Source organism: Ovis canadensis, chromosome 14 (assembly GCF_042477335.2).
Source record: "Ovis canadensis isolate MfBH-ARS-UI-01 breed Bighorn chromosome 14, ARS-UI_OviCan_v2, whole genome shotgun sequence".
Taxonomy (NCBI): Eukaryota; Metazoa; Chordata; class Mammalia; order Artiodactyla; family Bovidae; genus Ovis; species Ovis canadensis.
Genome location: NC_091258.1, coordinates 61862500 through 61883174, shown reverse-complemented (window position 1 = coordinate 61883174; position 20675 = coordinate 61862500). Strand labels below are relative to the sequence as shown.

Below are 20675 nucleotides of genomic sequence, written 5' to 3'. Positions count from 1 at the left end.
TAGTGGCCAGGCGGGAGCCCCACCCCAGGGCAACTCTGAGCACCGCTGGCTCCCCTGACCTCTCCATCAGTCCCCAAGCTCCTGACTTAACTGGAGCCACAGAGGGGAGAGAAAGGAGCTGCTACATGTGAAGGGAGGGGCCTGGCCAGGAGCAGCGGGGCGTCAAGGAGTGGGCGCTGGGTTCCCAGGCATGCCCAGAACTCAGGAGTCAGACAGCCCAGGGCCCGGAGGCCGGCTCTGCTGGGAGGCTGAGCCAGCCCACGGTGGAAGCACGCTGTGTGGCCCTGGGCCAGCAGCTCTGTGCCTCAGTTTCCTCTTCTGTTAGAAGAGGACCGAGACGGCACCTGCTTCCAGGAGTTCTTGCAAGCAGTCACAGAGAACCCAGCGTGATGGCCTGGCCCCAGGGCCGGTGCACACAAGGGGGCGGGCGGGAGACATCGGTCACCGTGTCAGTACCAGCCCTGCTGGCATCTCTGCTAGGCACTTGACCCGCAATCTGCAGGCCCGACCCCGGAGGAAGGGGCCAACTTGGGCCTTGTGTTACACACAAGGAAGAGGAAGCACAGAGAGGGCACCCACTGGCCCAGGTCACACACAGCTTGGGAAGCAGAGTGGACTCAAGACACCAGGCTGGTCTAACCTGAGTCCAGGCCCTGCCAGTTCTCGGAATGATAGCAGCCACATCCTTGGAGACACGTGTGTGCCCGGGCCTGCTCTGTGTCTAACCGCATTCCACCCTCGCCCCTAACCCGGGAGATAGGCATGCCCATCATCCCCAATTCACAGGTGGGAAGACTGAGGCCCAGCGAGGGGAACCCTAAGACTTGAACCCGGGCAGTTGGAGACTCGCCTGTCCTGTGGTTGTGCTTCTGTGTCATTATCATCATCAACTCCCAGGCTGTCCCTGGTCTCTGCCCCATCCTCCCTCCATCCCCTTCCTCTGTTCACCCAGACACTGCTTTTTCTCTCCTGCCCTGACCCGTCCTGGCGGAGAGGGTCCCTCCTCCTCCGACCTGCCCAGGCCCCCAGTGGTAGGTGGGAGGTGGCATAATGTGGGGACCCACCCTACCACCACCCTCCACCCCCCAGGGCTCCTCCCTCGCCTATTCCACAGGCCTTCAGCATGTCCGTCTGCAGCGAGAAAGCAGTCCAAGAGCCAGTGCCAGCCACCAAACGTGGTTTACCACGGCTCAGCCCCAGGGCTCACACCACCACCTCCACCACCGTGGGGGCCCCTGAGCCTGCACAGACGCCGATGCTGAGCTCACTGCCTCCCAGGACTTCGTGAAGTGGCTGACCTCACTCCCATTGTGCAGATATGGAAACTGAGGCTCACAAAGGTGAAACCTCTTGCTACGGTCATGAAGCAGAGGTGGGCATGGAAGACAGTTGCTCCACTGCAAAGTCAACATTTTTAAACTCTGGCCCGTGGCCCATGAGGTCTTGCATGATCGGCCGGTCGGCTCTCCTTCCACAGGCCCCCTAGCCCCCTCGCCCCCTCTGGCCCAGCCACCTCGGCCTCTTCACACCCTGGACGTGGCCCATTCAGGGCCTTTGTTCTGGCAGCTGGCCCCCACCAACTCTCTTCTCACTCATCTCCACAGAGCTCCCTCCCTCCCTCTCTGTCTCCGCCCAAGTCTATGCTCGAATGTCCCCCTTCCCGTCCTCTTCGGCGCCCTCCCTGCTCTATTTTTCCGCACTGTACTCTCCACGTAACTCTGTGTGTGTGGGCGAGTCTCCGGTGTCTGCTCCTACGAGAACGCCAGCTCCTGCAGGGGAGCGGGGCCTGGCCTCTGTCGAGCGCCCCACTGCCTACGACGCGGCGTGGCAGGCACTCGAGGAACATCTGGTGAGCGAACAGTTCACCTGAACCCGCTCCGCGGCACCCCTGCTCGGACACCTCAGGCTCTGCCCGGGGTCTCTCTCTGGCGGAGAAAGGCCTGGAATCCAGAGGCAGAGGGTGAAGCCGTGACCCCAGCGACGTGGAACACGGGAGGGCAGGGCGCAGCTTGCAGCCACCGACCTGGGCAGAGAAGCCTCTGAAGCTCACTGCTCATTGCTCCCCCAATGCAGACACAGGTTGATACTACGCTAAAATGTTTATTTCAATTAAAAAACCCAAAAACTTCTGAATGATTTCACATGTGGGATGGGCAGTTTCCGACCTGTCCGAGCAAAACCTTCCCATTTTCCAGTCACCCCCTGCGCTCACAGGCTCTACCCGTTGACCTTCCATGAGAAAAATGGCACCACTCTGCGGCTCCCCGCACCAAGGAAATGAGTGTCTGTGGAGGAGCCCAGTCCACGAGTATGATCGAGCGCTCGGGAGTGTCTTGGGTACACGTGTGTGTGTGCGTGCAGACTTCCTTTCCTCCTGCCCTGCCTGCAGTCCCGAATAAAACTGCCCCCACCCCACAGGGCAATGGAGGGGGCTGACTCGGCCAGGGCCCTGGGGCCCGAGCGGAGGACGCAGCAGGGGCCACGGCCGCCCTTTCCTAGTCACTGAATGAAACTAGAGCAGGAAGCTGGTGAAGGAGACGCGCTCACCGGGCCCCTCACCCTTCTGCCATCATCTGCAGCCACTGGCTCCAGAAGCCCCCTGGCTGCCTGCCTCCCTGCGCTGTGCTGACGCTGGACGGGGGTCTGCCTTACCTTGGCAGCCCCGGCAGGCTCTCACGGTCCCCCTGAAACCCCAGACCATTCCCCCTCACACCTCTGCTCACCCCATCCACGTGCCCATCACCCCCCCTTCACCGTTCTCCTCCTGCCTAGTCCTTGCAGGGAATCCTCAGGTACCCTGTCCCCAGACCCCGCCTCAAGCTTTGGGACTGACATGTGCCCAAGCTCTCTCCTTGGCAGACACCTGCTCTCCCCACAAAGGGCCCATCATACCCACTCGCCATCTATTCCATCATCCTTGTCGGGTGAGAGCTGAGCTCTGCCAGGCCCGGGGCAGGGCCCACAGCAGAGGCCAGGAGAGCCAGGGATGTCCCTGCCCTCGCCAAGCTCACATTCGAGGGGAAAGGAGACAGCTCACGGCAAGATACACCAGAAAGCCAGCTAGTGAGTCAGATGGTGAGCGCTGAGAAGGAAAAGAGCAGGGGTCAGCTGGGTGTGCAGGGTGAGGGGACGTGGGGAACTTCAGCGAAGCGGTGAGGGAGGGCCTCGCAGAGGAGGTCGCACTAGAGCAGGGTGGGGAGAGGAGTGGGTGCCTGGGGGAGGAGGACCCGGCCGCGAGAACAGCCAGCGCAAAGGCCTGGGGCCGCAGTGTGCTTGATGGCCAAACAGCAGAGTGAGGCCGAGTGGCTGGGGCGGGGCGGGGGGCACGGGGAGGACTCGGCTCTTACCTGCATGAGATGGAGCCGCAGGAAGGCTGTGAGCAGGACAGGAGCAGGGAGGCCCAGAGGAGGAGGACGCCTGAGGCCAGCAGGAGGAGGGTGGATGGGACACGTGGGGCCTGTGGAAGCGGGAGCAGTGGGCAGGCTCTGGGTGCGCTGGACAGGTCGAGAAGGCGGGAGGCTTTGGTCTGGTCTTGCCCATGGCTGCATCCCCCCAGAGCCTGGCACCTGATCCGTTCTCTCCCAGCCCTTAGCATCACCTAACGTGTCACATGGTCACAATCGTGTCAGCTGTCTTCCCGCTAAGTTGGTGGCTCGGCATGGGCAGGAACCGTGTTCCGGCTGTTACAGCTGCATCCCAGTAACAGGGTTCTGCCCTGTGTGGTTACTGGGTGGGTGGAGGGGATCCACGGGTTTCAGCACTGACTTTGACCACGATAAACCCTCTGGGCAGTTCCTGGGTATATGGGTGGAGAGGCCTTCCTCTCCTGTTTCCCAAACTAGGAAACTGAGGCCCAGAGACAGGAAGTCCCTGCCAGGGCTGCCCAGCGCCGGGGCACAAAAGTGTCCGCTCTGCCCCCTGGAGAAGACCTGTCACTGCCCCCTTAGCCTCCTGCCTCCCAGCAACCCTGGCTCCTGCCAAAGCTTCTGCTCCAGATGCAGGACCTAGAGGCATATGGGACAAGAACACTCACAAGAGACAGCTCAGCCTCCGATGACCAGGACCAAGATCAGAGAGGCCGTGTGGTTAGGAGGGAATCTGAAGAAAACAAACCCCTTCACCGGGATGAGACTCCCCACTGGGACTGAGCAGGGCCCTGCCCACCTCGGGGCCTCACCTCCTCCCCACACGAGCGCCTCCTTTCCAGGCCTAGACACGTGGAGCTTGCTCCAGCCTCAGGGCCTCGGTGCCCACTGCGCCCTTGGCCCACAGCCGCGCGGCTCACCCATCCTCGATCATCAGGTCTTAGTGCAAACACATTCCCTGACCCCCTGACAAAATTTGCACCGCAGCTTTATACTTCTCCGTGGCACTTATTACCATCTGGCATTTCATACACCGGTCGATCCTAAGTCCTGCCTCCCGCCCCTGCCCCCAGCAGGGGAGCAGTGGCTCCCCAAGAACAGGGGCCTTCGTCTGTCTTGTTCTCGCTGCACCCCGGTGGCTGGAGCGGGGCCTGGCGCACAGCAGGCACTGGCAATACCTGTGCTGTGACTGAGTGACGCCATTGCCGCGGTGATGAGGCTGGACCCCGGGAGGAGCAGGGCAGAGGGTTAGACAGGAGTCCCCAAGCCCTGTCCACACCGCCTGCAAGTCTGACCTTGACGCCTGCAAAGGAACTGGGCCTCCTTAGAGTCTGAGTCTGGCTATTTAGCAAATAACCTGGTGTTTGTTCCAAACACAGGAGGTGCCCAGCTGTGAGCCCACTTCCCCAGGCCCTCCCACCACACAGCCTAGGCGGGGAATTTGAGCAAGCGGCAGTAAATCTTGGCTAGAGGCACATCACACAGGGGGTATGCCGTCAGAGATCCGTGAGTCCCCACGATGGGTGAAATCCCACAAAAAGACACAGATCCGGGGCCACCCTGGCCTGGGGGAGCAGGGCCTGGAGCTGGCCGGGTAGGGATCGAGGGGCACCCTGCTCTCCATGTTCCAGCCACACCGCAGGCCTCTGCCCACAAGGACTCCAAGGGCAGCTGGTGAGGAAGAGTGGACACCCAAGCTTGTGGCTGCTCTACCACCGTCAAGCTGTGGGCCGGGAACTCGTGACTCTGGGCCTCTATGTCCTTGTCTGCAAACTGGGGGTCATGACGGTTCCTCTCTCCCCTGGGGTGTTTGAATGATCGAAAGAGATGACCTAGCAAAGCATTCAGAGCAGTGCCTGGCGCCTAGTGGGTCCTCACCGCTACAGGCTGACTGTGGTTATTAGCGCTGCTGCTGTTTCCGTGCAAATAAAGGAACAGATGAAGGAAAGACGGTCCCCAGAGCAGGGCCCCCCGAGCAGGGCCCCCAAGCTGACATGCCAGTCCTCCTGTCTCTGTTAAGACGCTCCCTCTCCAGGGCTGGGATGGAGCAGCACAATGGTCCCCCTTTATGTTCCGAGGGCCAGTCTGCCTCTCCCACCAGACTGTGTCCCCCCGGAGGACAGGCCCTGGGGCCATCTCGGCCACCCTGCCCAGCACAGGTCGGGGCACAGCTCAGAGAATGTGGCTGGATGAAGAGACGGTGCTCTGAGCCCCCGGGAGGCCAGGCGGCTCCTGTGGCAGCCCCAGGCTTGGCCCCCTGCCACCCGCCCCCCGGGCAGGCTCCACGGGGCACAGACACAAAGGGCGCTGTTGGAGTCCCTCAGCCCCCCAGGGAGGGGAATGGATGCCGTAACAAACCTGAGAGTGTGGGCGAGCCCCCGGAGACTGGGGAAATCAGACCGAGACTTCATTCGTTCCTCCCCTGAGGTGGGGCAGGAAGGAGGGAGGGGGCGGGAGGCAGAAAAGAGACTCCAGAGGCCTCCCTGGCCCCCCTTACGCAAGTCCTCCCCCGCAACAGACACACGCGCACCCCCAAGATACAGAGCACACGAGGTCGCGCCACAGTGCACAGAAGCTGACACAGACACGCAGCACGGGCGTCCAGCCACACAACCCCAGACCACAGGAACACATACTCTTGTCACACGGCAAAGCGCCTGAGACGGGACAGCGGGAGCTAGGCGCAGGAAGGGCCGGCCTGCCCTGAGCCTCAGCTCCTGCCTCGGGAACGCGGGCCCAGGAAGTGGCCGGAGCCGACTGTGCGGCGTCAGTGGGAGAAGGTGGGGAGCAGTCTTAAGAGGGGCCTGGCTCAGAGGAAGCCCTGAGAACGGAGGGTCGCAACACTGGGGACCCACAGTCGGGACCCCAAGAAGTTAAGGACCCAGAAAGCCCTTCCACAAACAGTGTAAAGAGCCATACACTCCAAAGATGCAAGGGCTCCGGAGAGACCCAGAGACGCATACAAAGATCCTGGGGGAAGCCGACAACACAATCCCAGACACTCCGTGACGGCTGGACTCCCCTAGGAAGGCAGAGCCCAAGACCCCATCCACCTAGGAGCCCTCCTGATACAGAGGGAAACCATGGAAACCACACACAGTGGGCAACGAGACCTGCCACAGACCCAGGCACACACACCACCAAGTCCGAGGCCACCCAGGGACCCCTCGGAACCACCCCCATGCAAACCAGACCCTGAGAACACACTCCCACAGAGACGCTCGGAGGAGGGGTAGGTGTGGAGGGGGAGCCCGTGCTGAGACCTGGGCTAAGTCCCAGCGCACAGACACCTGCCATCTCCACCTGAAACACACACGCGACCCCGCCCTTGGCCCCGATGAAGGTGTGGCCCCTCGCATGCGCTCAGGTGGCTGCCCTCCCCCACACCCAGGCGGCCCGCCCCCTCCTCCTCGAGGCCGGGCCAGCTCACCTCCACCATCCTTGGCCCTCCCTCAGGCCTGGGCTGCCCGCAGTGGGGCAGGCCAGCAGACAGGGGGCTCCCAGCTGAAACCAAGCAGGGAGCCAGGATCGAGGGGTTCCCCTGGCCCACCGAGGAGAGCCGGCTGGCCTCTGTGCCCCAGCCGCCCTGGCAGCGGCTGGCAACTTGGCCCTGCCCTGGCAGGAGTTGAGCTTGGCTGTGGCTCTAACCCCCGGGAGGGGGAGGGTGGAGGGCGGGGCGGAGGGAGGCGGGGCTGAGCCTGGAAAGCCTGGGCCACGTGGCCCACAACTGGCCCCGTGGAGGGGAGGGGACCCAACCACTGCCCCTGCTCATGCAGGGTCACTCTCCCACCACACACGCACGCCCGCATCTCACATCCAGGCCAGGCAAGGTGCCAGGGGAGCAGAGGCTACCCAGCCCGGGGCTGCGCGTCTGAGAGGGGCAGCCGGGCCAGTTAGGTGTGAAATACCGGCCAGGGCTGCGGTGCGGGACAGGGCGCCAGGGCGTAAGCGTCCTCTCTGATGGGGAGGGTGGCGGGAGATCTGGGGCTTGCTGCGTCCCCTGACACCCAGGCTGCGATTCTAGCAAGAGCTCCAGAGGGCACAGTGACCAGGGCGCTCCTGCTCTGCCGCCCTTGCCCATCAGGATGAACTTGAGACTTGCAGGCTCACCAGGGGAGATCACGGTGAACCCCCCTCATTGCCATATCTAGGTGTGAGGCGGGCTGGAAGACCATGACGGCGATGGGGAGAGAGAAAGGCGGAGACGGCCAAGACTTCTGTGTGCCATGCTGGCTGGCTGGCCAGGATGTAATTAACCCTTCTGAAAATAAGTGGCCTGACTTTCTGGAGAACCTCCTCTGGGCTGGGGCATGCTCTTAGCATGCATGAAGTTTTAGCTCAGCACTGCCCTAAACGGGCGGGTACTTTATCAGGCCATTTTATCATGTGGACCAGGAGGCCTGACTGGCCTGGAAACCCTATCTACACCTTCTGTCCACCACCTGCCCACTAAGCCTGGGGCTTCCAGCTGAGCCTGGGGCCGCCGCAGGGCAGGTCTCAGGGCCCCTCCCCAGGTCCCAGGCTACCTACCCCCTCCGCTGGCAGCGTGAAGCACCTGTCAGGCAGCCACCCAGACAGGAGCCAAATGGGGTGGGTCCCCAAACCGGACTGGCTGGTTTGGGCTCTGGTGAGGGAGGCGGTCAGGACTGGGTAGGTCTGACCTAGGGAAACTAGGTCCCATGGGAAGGGACGGGAGGGGAGGGAAGGAGGGAGCACCCCTTCTCCAAAAGGAAGTCTCCCTGGAGACAAGGGGTCCTCCTGGGGACAGGCCTCAGGGGCAAGGAGAGGTCCGTTCAAGAGCCTCTCACAGGGACTTCCCTGGTGGTCCAGAGGTTAAGACTCCATGCTCCCAGTGCAGGGGGGCACTGGTTTGATTCCCAGTCAGGGAACTAGAGGCCACATGTCAAAACTAAGAGCCTGCATGCCACAACTAAACACCTGGAACAGCTAAAGGGGGAGAAAAGAGAGTCTCTCACGCCAGAACAGATCTTCATAGCAAAAGTTTTAAAACATACTCCCAAAGAGAGACTAAACTAGCGAAGCCCCATAAGATCCATCACTCAGATTCTCAGCCATCAAGTTCTGCCATATTTAGGCTTCATCTCTCCCCTCCCTTTCTTTCCCTTCTCTCTGGCTCAGTCTCTGTCTCTTTATAACATGGACACAGTTCAAAAGCCAGTGGCACCGAAGGGTAACACGGACAGGGCGGCGCCCCCCTGCTTGGCCCCAGCTCGGCGTGGAGTCACCTCTACTGGAGATTCTGCTGTCTTCTGAGAGCCTACGCACACCTGTGCGAGTGTGCATGTGCACACAGGCATGTGCACACACAGATGCTTTCGCACTTAAACAATCATAAACGGCAGCACACCACACACGCCACCGCACTCTGCTTTTCTCAAGGCCGTTCCTTGGCTCCTCTGTGCCGCGGGCACCAGGAGGCGTTTGGCAGCGACCGGTGGAGGTGAAGACACGCTGGGGACCTGGTGTGCTCTCCCGGACGCACCCCCAGGGGCACGTACGGGGAGATGCACACGGCACAGTCTGAATGGTCGAGAGACTGGGAACACCAGCAACGCTCGCCCACAGCAGGCGGATCCACTGACCCACAGCCAGGTGTGGACGGACATCAAACGTGATATCAAACAGAAGCAGCGAAACAAACCCAACACATCCTAGGACTTTGTTCAGAAGCAGTTCAAAACCAGGTAAAATGAAATATGCTCCTTAGGGATGCACACAGAGGGGGCAAAACCAAAGAGAAAAGGGAGGGAGCAACTGCCTCGAAGTCAGAGAGGGGCTGCCTCCAGGGGCGGGGGCGGGGGCTGGCACCATCTGTTACTTCAGCTGGAGGAAGTGGTTACGTAGGTCTTCCCCTTAGAGTAATCGGTCATACTGTACATTTCTACTTTATGCGCTTTCCACATGTAGGCTAACCGTGATTTTTAAATGAAAAAAATAGATATGTCTAATGATCTTTCCAGGCTTCCATCTCTGCAAAGCACAGCCCTGCTGCTTCAGCAGCTGCGTGCAAGGGCCACGATGCCTTGAGCCAGTCCCCACGGGGCCAGGCCAGTGGCTTCCAGCCATTTGCTCTTACACATTGTGCAGCAGTGAAAACCATGGGCAGAAGTCACTTCACAGGTGTGCCAGCATGTCTGCGGGCCAAGTGCCTACCAGCAGGACTGCCGGGCAAAGCACAGCACTGCCAAGCTGCCGCTCTCAGCCCTTCCCTTGGCCTCAGGCCCAGGGTGTTGTCACACCCTCCCATCTTCCCCACTCAGACAGGTGAAGTCTGGCCCCTCTTGGCCTTGTTTTCATCCGCCTTTTGGTGCTTAGTAATTGCCGGCTTCCCAGATGGCGCAGCACCTGGGAAGAATCTGCCTGCCAGTGCAGGAGACTCAGGTTTGATCCCTGAGTCGGGACGATCCCCTGGAGAAGGCAATGGCACCCACTCCAGTATTCTTGCCTGGGATATCCCATGGACAGAGGAGCCTGGTGGGCTACAGTTCATGGGGTCACAGAGAGTCAGACACAACTTAGCGACTGAGCAAGCACACAGGCACTTTGTAATTGCGCATCCTTTTAAATTTGTAAAAGTCACCAGAACTCCTTTTCTGCTAACAGTCTCCTAAAAGCCTCTGCCTCCTACATGCCACATGACGTAGACAAAAAAGAAAAAAAGGTTGATTTTGGGACTTCCCTGGTAGTCCAGTGGTTAAGCCTCCACACTTCCACTACAGGGGGTTCAAGCCCTGGTTGGGGAACTAAATTTCCACATGCCACACAGCGTGGCCAAAAAAAGAAAAAGCCTTTGTCTGTTTTTCTGTGAGGGTCAAGATCTTTGTACACCTACCCCAGCTCCCAGCTCTTCCCACCTCTCCAGCCTCATTTCTCCACCACCACCCCCAATCACGGGTTCTATCTCGCATTCATGTATTTTGTCAACAGAAACAGAACACGTGTCCACCATGTGCCATCCAGGCTGGGACAGGGGTGCAGCATGGTCCCTGCCCCCTGGGGCTTACAGTCCAGGACCACCCAGGGAAATGTGAAACTCCAGCTGGGAAGGGTGGCTGGGGGGATGAGGGCACAGCGGCGCCGAGCCGGAGCAGGGCAGGGGCCAGGCCGCCAGGGGACTCAGGGGAGCCAAGGCAGGCGCTGAGGAGGGCCTGCGTCTGGAAGACAGAGCTCTGGCTACGGCCTGAGTGGGCGTGGGGACAGGTGACGAGACCGAGGCGCTGCTCCGGGCAACTGTTGAAGGCGGCCACGGCCGGGCATGCAGGGAGGGCCCCAGACCAGAGGTGTGTCTGCCCGCAACGTGCAACTCCTGTCCATGAGTCACATGTGGGGGCCGAGGGCAAGGCAGGCACCAAGGGCGACTCTGAAAGTCGGTAAGTCACACTGCTGTCTTTCACACAAGGGTGCGCCAGGGGGGCTCCAAAAATGCCAGGCCCCAGAACTACTCAATTGTGGAACAGATGAATAAAGCCCGAAGACTCACTGTCCCTGATGGTAAGGCCTGGGGTACAACCACAGTAATCAAGACAGTGGGAAAAAACACAGAAGTCAGCGAATAGAATAAAGAATCCAGACAAAGACCCAAACAAATACACCCAGCTGGTTTTTAAAACACTGATTTTTTTTTCATTGTGATAAAATATACCTTGTCTGTTCTTCAGTTGCTAAGCTGTGTCTGACTCTTTGTGACCCCATGGACTTTAGCACGCCAGGCTTTCCTGTCCTTCACTATTCCCCAGAGTTTGCTTAAACTCATGTCCATTGAGTTGGTGATGCCATCCAACCAGTTCATCCTCTGTCATCCCCTTCCCTCCTGTCTTCAATCTTTTCCAGCATTACCATCTTTTCCGATGAGTCGGCTCTTCGCATCAGGTGGCCAGAGTATTGGAGCTTCAGCTTCAGCATCAGTCCTTCCAATGAATATTCAGGACTGATTTCTTTTAGGATGGACTGCTTTGATCTCCTTGCAGTCCAAGGGACTCTCAAGAGTCTTCTCCAGCACCATAATTTGAAAGCACCAATTCTTCAATGGTCCAACTCTCACATCTATACATGACTATTGGTTAAACCACAGCTTTGACTATATGCACCTTTGTCAGCAAAGTGATGTCTCTGCTTTTTAATATGCTGTCTAGGTTTATCATAGCTTTCTTTCCAAGGAGCAAATGTCTTCTAATTTCATGGCTGCAGCCATTGTCCGCAGTGATTCTGGAGCCCAAGAAAATAAAATCTATCACTGTTTCTACTTTTCCCATCTATTTGCCATGAAGTGATGGACCAGATGCCATGATTTTAGTTTTTTGAATGTTGAGTTTTAAGCCAGCTTTTTCACGCTCCTCTTTCACCCTTACCAAGAGGCTCTTAAGTTCCTCTTCACTTTCTGCCATTAGAGTGGTATCATCTCCATATATGAGGCTGTTGATATTTCTCCCAGCAATCTTGATTCAAGCTGTGATTCATCCAGCCTGGCATTTTGCATGATGCTACATACAAGTTAAATAAGCAAGGTAACAATATACAGCCTTGTCGTACTCCTTTTTCAATTTTGAACCAGTCCATTGTTCCATGTCCAGTTCTAACTTGCTTCTTGACCCGCATACAGGTTTCTCAGGACACAAGTCAGGGGGTCTGGTATTTCCATCTCTTTAAGAATTTTCCAGTTTGTTGTGATCCACACAGTCAAAGGCTTTAGCGCAGTCAATGAAGCAGAAGTAGACGTTTTTCTGCAATTCTCTTGCTTTCTCTATGATCCAAGGGCTCCCTGGCGGCTTAGACAGTAAAGAAGAATCCACCCACAATGTTGGAGACCTGGGTTTGATCCCTGGGTTGGGAAGATCCCATGGAGGAGGGCATGGCAACCCACTCAAGTATTCTTGCCTGAAGAATCCCATGGACAGAGGAGCCTGGCGGGCTACAGTCCATGGGGTCACGAAGAGTCGGACACGACTGAGCGACTAAGCACATACATACTTTATGATCCAATGGATGTTGGCAGTTTGATCTCTGGTTCCTCTGCCTTTTCTAAACCCAGCTGGTACATCTGGAATTTCTCAGTTCACATGCTGCTGAAGCCTAGCTTGAAGGAGTCTGAGTATTACCTTGCTAGCATGTGAAATGAGCACAATTGTATGGTAGTTGGGACTGGACTGAAAACTGACCTCTTCCAGTCTTGCGGCCACCACTGAGTTTCCCAGATGTGCCGACACGCTGAGTGCAGCACTTTAACAGCATCATCGTTCAGGATCTGAAGCAGCTCAGCTGGAATCCCATCACCTCCACTAGCTTTGTTTGTAGTAGCACTTACTATAAGGTCCACCTGACTCCACACTCTAGGATGTCTGGCTCTGGTAAGTGACTATCATGGTCATCCAGGTCATTAAGATCTTTTTTGTACAGTTCTTCTGTGTATTCTTGCCACCTCTTCTTAGTATCTTCTGCTTCTGTTAGGCCCATACTGATTCGGTCCTTTATTGTGCCCATCTTTGCAGGAAATGCTCCCCCGGTATCTCTAATTTTTTTGAAGAGATCTCTAGTTTTTCCCATTGTATTGTTTTCCTCTATTTCTTTGCACTGATCACTGAGAAGGCTTTCTTATCTCTCCTTGCTATTCTCTGAAACTCTGCATTCAGTTGGGTACATCTTTCCCTTTCGCTTCTCTTCTTTTTTCAGCTATTTGTAAGGCCTCCCCAGACAACCACTTTGCCTTCCTGCATTTCCTTTTCTTGGGGATGGTTTTGGTTACTGCTGCCTATACAGTATACATAACGACTTCCCTGGTGGCTCAGACGGTAAAGAATCTGCCTGCAATGCAGGAGACCTTGGGCCAGGAAGATCCCCTGGAGAAGAAAATGGCTACCCACTCCACTATTCTTGCCCAGAGAATACCATGGACAGAGGAGCCTGGCTGGCTATAGTCCTTAGGGTTGCAAAGAGTCGGACATGACGGAGCTACTATTATATATCTATCTATGATTTTAACCAGCCTTAATCCTAGAGTGTGAACTACAGTAGCACTGAACGCATTCACAACGCTGTGCAACCACCACTGTGACTCATGCTCCAAACTATGTCATCATCCTCAGCAAAGACCCTGTGCCCATGGACGCTAGCTCACCACTCCCTCCTTCCCCTCAGCCCCTGGCAACCCCTATTCTACCTTCCTTCTCTATGAATCTGCCTGTTCTTTGTGGAATATATAAGTGGACTCCAACAATATCTTTCCTGTGTGTGGCTTATTTCACTAAGCATAATGTTTCAAGGTCCATCCATTTTGTAGTATGCATGTAAACCCCATTCCTTTTTATGGCTAAATAATATTCCATTGCATGTAGACACCAAATTTCGTTTACCCATTCATCTGCTGGACGCCTGGGTTGTTTCCACTTTTAAGCTATTGTGAATAAAGCAACTATGAACATTAAAGTGTACAAATATCTGTTCAAGTTTCTGCTTTCAGTTCTTTGGATACATATCTAGGAGTCGAATTGCTGGGTCATATGGTAGTTCTATATTTAACCTTTTGAGAAATGACCAAACTGTTTCCCACAGCAGCTGCACCATTTCGCATCTCCAATAGCAGTCCATGAGGGCTCCAATTTCTCTATCTCCTCACCAACAAGTTAGTTTTCTTTTTTTTTTTTTAAGATAATAGCCGTCCTGGTAGGTGGGAAGCTGTGTCTCATTGTTGTAATTTATTTTTGACAAAGAACTGTAAGCAATTCAATGGAGGAAAGACAGCATTTTCAACAAACAGTACTGGAACAACGGGACATCCATATGCTAAAAAAATGAACCTGTATCTGAACTTCAGACTTACACAAACCTTAACAAAACTTTTAGAAAACAAACCAACACATCTGCACGATCTAGGGCTAAGCACAGGCTTCTTAGACTGGATACCAAAAGCACAACCCATAAAAGGAATAATTATTAAAGTAGGCCTCATCAAAATTAAAAACTTCTGGTGGATTTCCCTGGTGGTCCAGTGGTTGGTTAAGAAGCCGCCTTCCAGTGAAGGGGACATGGGTTCGATCCCTGGTTGGGGAACTAATATCCTATACGCTGTGGGGCAACTAAGCCAAAGCACCCCAACTAGAGGCCACACGTCACAACTCCTGAGCCTTGCACACTAGAGCCTACGCTTACAACGAGAAGCCTGCAAGTAGGGAAGCCCAGTCTAATCTGCAAGTGGAGAAGCCCCCAGTCTAATCTGCAAGTGGAGAAGCCCCCAGTCTAATCTGCAAGTGGAGAAGCCCCCAGTCTAATCTGCAAGTGGAGAAGCCCCCAGTCTAATCTGCAAGTGGAGAAGCCCCCAGTCTAATCTGCAAGTGGAGAAGCCCCCAGTCTAATCTGCAAGTGGAGAAGCCCCCAGTCTAATCTGCAAGTGGAGAAGCCCCTCGTGTAAGGCCATACCGCCCTCAATGCACCCGACCTCGTCTGGTCTCAGAAGCTAAGCAGGGTCGGGCCTGGTGAGTACTTGGATGGGAGAAGCCCCTGTGTCCCACACTAGAGAAAAGTCTATGTGCTTCAACGAACACCCAGAGCAGCCAAAATTTAAAAAACAATAATAAATTTTTTTTAAAAATTAAGAACTTCTGGTCTGCAAAAGTCCATGTAAACAATATAAAAAAGTAACAGATTGGGGGAAAATATTTGCAAGCCACATACCTGACAAAGGACTAATATTTCGAAAGACATAAAGAATTCTCAACACTCAACAGCAAAAGAACCCAAACAATCCAATCAGCAAATGGGCAGAAGACATGAAGATGATTCACCAGAGAGGATACACAGATGGCAGACAGGCTCATGAAAGGATGTCTGACAGCATTAGCCATTAGAGAAATACAAATTAAAGCCACAGAGAATTATCATTACATGCTCATTAGAATAGCTAAAATAAAAAATAGTGATAACACCAAATGCTGGCAAGGACGCAGAGAAATTGATCACTCATTCGCTGCTGGTGGGGATGTAAAGTTGTACAGCCATCCTAAAAAATAGTTCGGCAGTTTCTTTAAACATGCATCCACCTACATACCAGCAGCTGCACTTCTGGGTATTTGTCCCAGAAAAAACGAAAATTTACATTCACACAAAAACCTGTATGAGATTGTTAACAGCAGCTTCATTTCTAACAGCCAAAAACTGGAAACACCCCAGATGCCCCTCAGTGGGTGAATGGTTCAATAAACTATGGCACATCCACTACTCAGCAAAAAAAAAAGGAACCAACTGTTGACACAGGCGACAACCTGGATGAATCTCCAGAGAACCATGCTGAGTGAAAAAAATGCCAACACCCGAAGGTTATGTACAGTACGATCTTATTTACACAACACTGTTGAAAGGACAGAATTATGAAAATGGGGAACAAACAGATGAGTGGCTGCCTGGAGTGAGGGGCAGAGCAGGGACGGGATGCGGCTGTAAAAAGGGCACGGGGGATCCTTGTGAGAGAGTCTTCTCCATCCTGACTGTATCTGTGACAACGTCCTGGTTGTGATCTTGCACTGATTCTAATTCTGCAGAATGTCACTACTGAAGGGAGCTGGCTAAAGGCTACAGGGGCTCTCTCTGTGTTGTTTCTCACACCTCCAGATTAAGGCACAATGATCTCAAAGTGAAAAGCTTCATGAAAAAATACTAATATTGTTGTTCAGTCTCTAAATCATGTCTGACTCTGAGACACCATGGACTGCAGCATGTCAGGCTTCCCTGTCCTTCATCAATCATTTCCCGGCGTTTGCTCAAACTCATGTCCCTTGAGTCAGTGATGCCATCCAACCGTCTCATCCTCTGTCACCCCCTTCTCCTCCTGCCCCCAATCTTTCCCAGCATCAGGGTCTTTTCCAACGAGTTGGCTCTTCATATCAGCTGGCCAAGGTATTGGAGCTTCAACTTCAGCATTCAATCATTCCAATGAATACTCAGGGCTGACTTCCTTTAGGATTGACCGGTTTGATCTCCCTGCTGTCCAAGGGACTCTCAAGAAGTCTTTTCCAGCAACACAGTTCGAAAGCATCAATTTTTTGGCGCTCAGCCTTCTTTTTGGTCCAACTCTCACATCTATACATGACTACTAATAATTTATTAAAAATTTCAGACCCTTTCCCACCTTAGAACATGCTGTTCATTTTCCTTGGAGCACACAGGCTTCCACACACTGACTGCTCTTACAGCCCTCAGCTCCGATGTCTCCTCCTCCAGGAAGCTTTCCCTGATTTCCCAGGCTGGAGCCAGGGCTCATCTCAGTCCTCAGGGCTTCCCCCACCCAAGCCATGACACAGGGGCCTGTGCTTTCCTCAGGGTCACTCTGGGGCCGTCACTGCCTGGTGCCGTCACTGCCTGGTGCCGCGTCTGTTTCTATCCCTGGACATGAGGGCAGGGTCGTGGTGGGGAGACAGGTCAGAGGAGGAGCGTAGTGATTATCTACAAAGTGCAAGAGAGAGTGGCACTGGCAGTAACATTGGCAGCTAACTCTTGTTAGAGAGATTTCTATGTGCTAGATCTGTTCTGAGAGCTTTACATGGATAAAATAACCTGTATAACAACCCCATTTTACAAATGGGGAAACTGAGGCCGCCGGGGGTGGTGGTGGAGGAGGGATGAGGGAGGAGCTATGAGCCCAAGGTCACCCAGCTAGCAGGTCGCAGAGCTGGGAAGCAAACCCACGCCTCCAGATCAGGGCTTTCGATAGGATCACTATCCACAAGGTTCTCCAGGAAAGGCTGGATGAGACCAGCTGAAGGGGAAAGCCAACGGGCAGGGGGGCAGGGGAAGAGACCCTGCTGCCTCTTCCCTAGTCCCTAGTCCATTCCCACATGGAGTGGGGGGCGGGGCGTGCTTACCCTCCTCCATGGAAGGCCCCTTCTGTGGAAATGACATACCCAGAATGGTACCAGAACCCCCTTCCCACCTAACAGGCATCCGGGAAGGCCTCTTCCACGTCAAGGGCCTGTAACTGAATCCCATTTATCAACCTGGGAAGCCAGTGGTGCCCTCTATGGAGAGGAGTGCCCACCTTCACTGGACGCATGCCTGCGTGCGTGCCAAGTCTCTTCAGTCGTGTCCGACTCTTTTGTGACCCCATGAACGGCAGCCCGCCAGGCTTCGCTGCCCATGGGATTCTCCAGGCAGGAACACTGGAGTGGGTTGCCATGCCCTCCTCCAGGGGATCTTCCCAGCCCAGGGATCAAACCTGCATCTCTTATGTCTCCTGCAGTGGTATCAAACCAGGGAGTGGGGCGGGGGAAGGGGGAGGGTGGTGAGCCAAGAGGAGCCCCCAGGCGCCCTCCTGAGGCTCCCCCAGGGCAGGGCTGCCTTCATCTGGCTGTGGGAGGGGCTTCCCTCTGCATTCCCACTGGCAGGCGACTTCATCTCTCCACTAGAGAAGTCTCCAGAGCACAATACTGAGAGCAAGCTGCAGCTGAGCAGGGAACCATTTACATCCAGTTTTCAAACCTGCAGCACGATATGATATGGATACTGTTTGGGGAAGCAACGAGGAATCACAGCGAGGCCGGGGTACCTGCAGGAGGGGACCCTGGGGACTCTAACCACGGCAAGTGTGTTTCCTCTCTTAGTTGGGCAACAGGCCCAGGGGAGGCCATCAGGTGGCTCTCTGATCTCTTTCACACACAGTCTCTTTCGCTCTCTCCCTGTCCATCTGTCTCTAACACATACACACTCTCTCTCTCCACCCACCCCACAAGGCTGTAACTGGTCCTGTGATCAGAGCAGCGGCTCTCCTTGGTCCCGTGCAACTCTTGGGAATGTGCTGTGTGACTCAGGGAGCTCACACCGGGGCTCTGTGACAACCTAGAGGGGTGGGATGGGGTGGGAGGTTCAAGAGGGAAGGGACACATGAGTACCTATGACTGAGTCATGCTGACGTAGGGCAGGAACCAGGGCTTCCCTGGTGGCTCAGACGGTCAAGAATCCACCTACAATGCAGGAGACCCCGGCTCCCTGGGCCAGCAAGATCCCCTGGAGAAGGGAATGGCAACCCACTCCAGTATTCTTGCCTGGAGAATGCCATGAACAGAGGAGCCTGGCGGGCTACAGTCCATGGGGCTGCGAAGAGTTGGACACGACTGAGCGACTAACACACACACACATAACAGAAGCCAACACAATATTGTAAAGCAATTATTCTTCAATTAAAAGTAAATTAAAATAACCAGAAAGAACCAGGATTCCATGGCAGGTCTGACCCAGGCCGGAGTCCCTCACTTAACCATGTTTACACTCTCATTCGGCCATGCACTCAGCAACTCTTGATGATACACTCAGCGTATGCCAGGCATTGTTAGGCACTGGGGACACAGTGCATAAGACAGTCCCTCCTTCCCGGAGATGACATGCTAGTGACTGAGGGAGATAAGATAACATAAAAGCAAACAAAAAAGCACATGACCAGTGGGAGGGGGAGCAGAGCACCGCGTGAGTGTGGGGGACGGGGTGTCTAGGGGGGTGGGGGTCCCTGAGCAGGAGCAGGGGGAGTGAGGGAGCCACGTGGGGAACCCAGGGAAATGCTTTCAGGGTAGAAGGAACCACAACTGCAAGCTCGTTCCAGAATGCCTGAGGCTGGCCCAGGAGGCCGGTGTGGCAGGAAGGGAGGGAGGGTGTGAGGGGAGAGTGGCGTGGCTGAGGTCAGAGAGTCTACACTGAATGCAGAAGAGCTGCTCGGAGCCCAGCCCTCCTGAGCACAGCCCTCCCTACCGCCATCATGTTATGTTGAGGAGGAAGCAGGTGGGGGGATGGGAAAGCTCCCCGGGGGCCCAGCTGGCCAAGGGCGGAGCTGGGGCAGGAGCCCCTAAAGATAAGCAGAGGGGAGGGTGAAGAGCGAGGGTTGGGGAGAGGGATGGCTCTCAGCTGGGGGCCTCTGGCCCCAGAAGAGCGGGAGCCCAAAGCTACGGTTCAGTTTGTGAAGAAGGCTCGCTGGAAGCCAGGGGCTCAGCACAGCCCTGCGCCCCCAGACCCCGGTCGCCTGTTCTGCTACACCGCTTACCAGCCTCACTAAGAGCAACTTAAGAATTTCCATTTTAATCCACTCACTTGCAAAAAAAAAAAAGAAATTACTTCAAAATAGTCAGCCAGACATGAAGGTTGGCCTGAATTCCTACAAAGCACCATCTATGAAGTAGCGGAACCCGAATCCAATCGCGCCTCTAGACCTAAGGCCCAACAAACAGGAAGCATGGGGGACAGAGGAACCCGTGAAATGACACCACGAGGATGCCCCGGTGAGACCCAGACCGTGGGGAGCTCCAGAGGACGGAGGATCGGGCTTTTGGTAGGTCAGTGACCCAATCAGCGGGCACAGGGAAGAGGGGCCTGTCGGCCAAACACGGAGCAGACCTTGTCCAGACGCCAAGTCAGACACACATGCTGGAGAAAACGATGACGGGACAACTGCGGAAATGCGAGGCTACTCAGAAAGTACTGGTTCTCTTTCTCCTGTGACCACGGTATCGTGTGTGGGGTGTGTTTAAAGACTCCTTATCTCTTATATGCAAAAAATCTGAGATATTTATGGCTGCAGTATACCGATGTTTAAGAACTGCGTCCAAAAAAAAAAAAAAAAGAACTGCGTCCAAAGAATCAGGGAGGTGGGGTGGGGTACAGATGAAAAAGCCAGGTGGTGACAGATAACTGCTGAAGCTGGGGCAGGGGCCGTGAGGAGGGCGGCAGGCCATTGTTCAGAAGAACGTGTGGACACTTCCATCATACAGAGGTTTTAAATAAAAGGGAATGTGACCTAGTCAGAACAGTGACGAATTCGTGGGTCGCTCACCTTGTGGACACGTATCCTGCCTCTAGCAGCTGTAACAGACCTCACGGCAGCAGCAGCTATAGCGATGGCAGACCTGGGCCGAGAGTCGCTCTGAACGGGAACCAGTGCAGAGACACCCGGGGCTCAGGGCCTGGCCCCGGGTCACAGAGGAGGCTGGGGCAGCCGGGTGAGGCCAGCAGGAAAGCTGGATGCCCAGTCGTTGCCCGGAGGGGATGGGGGAGAGGACGCCAGGGGGCCCTTGGGGAGCGGGGGCACAGGGGCTTCTGGCCTCTCAGCTCCCCTCATGCCCACTGAATGAATCATAACGGCTCCTGCGATGCCACAGTCACATCTGAGCACAAACCTTTCCTGAAATTAAACCATCAGCCACTCCATGGGAGCCTGAAATGGTAACCAGCAACGGATGACAACATCAGATTTGGCGGCCCACAGGATCTGGGGGGTCCACCAGCCTGGGCGCTCCTCCCTGCAAGGTTGCAGGGCTGGTCCCAGGA

At 55.3% G+C, this 20675-nt stretch overlaps 1 protein-coding gene across 6 annotated transcripts in view; it reads right to left on the bottom strand.

Moving 5' to 3' along the window:
• Positions 1–20675, bottom strand: part of PAK4 (p21 (RAC1) activated kinase 4) — a 47785-nt gene that overhangs the window by 13343 nt on the left and 13767 nt on the right. The window contains exons 1-2 of one of the 6 annotated variants that reach the window (XM_069549045.1): positions 6796–7025; positions 3348–3457 (exon numbers count right to left, since the gene is read on the bottom strand). The exons of 2 other annotated variants lie outside the window; for them this stretch is intronic. The gene's annotated coding sequence lies outside the window, so the exon portion shown is untranslated. Of the gene's footprint in view, positions 1–3347; positions 3495–6795; positions 7026–20675 lie in introns of those variants that run through there. 3 more of the 6 variants (XM_069549047.1, XM_069549044.1, XM_069549046.1) reach the window with 3 other exon arrangements.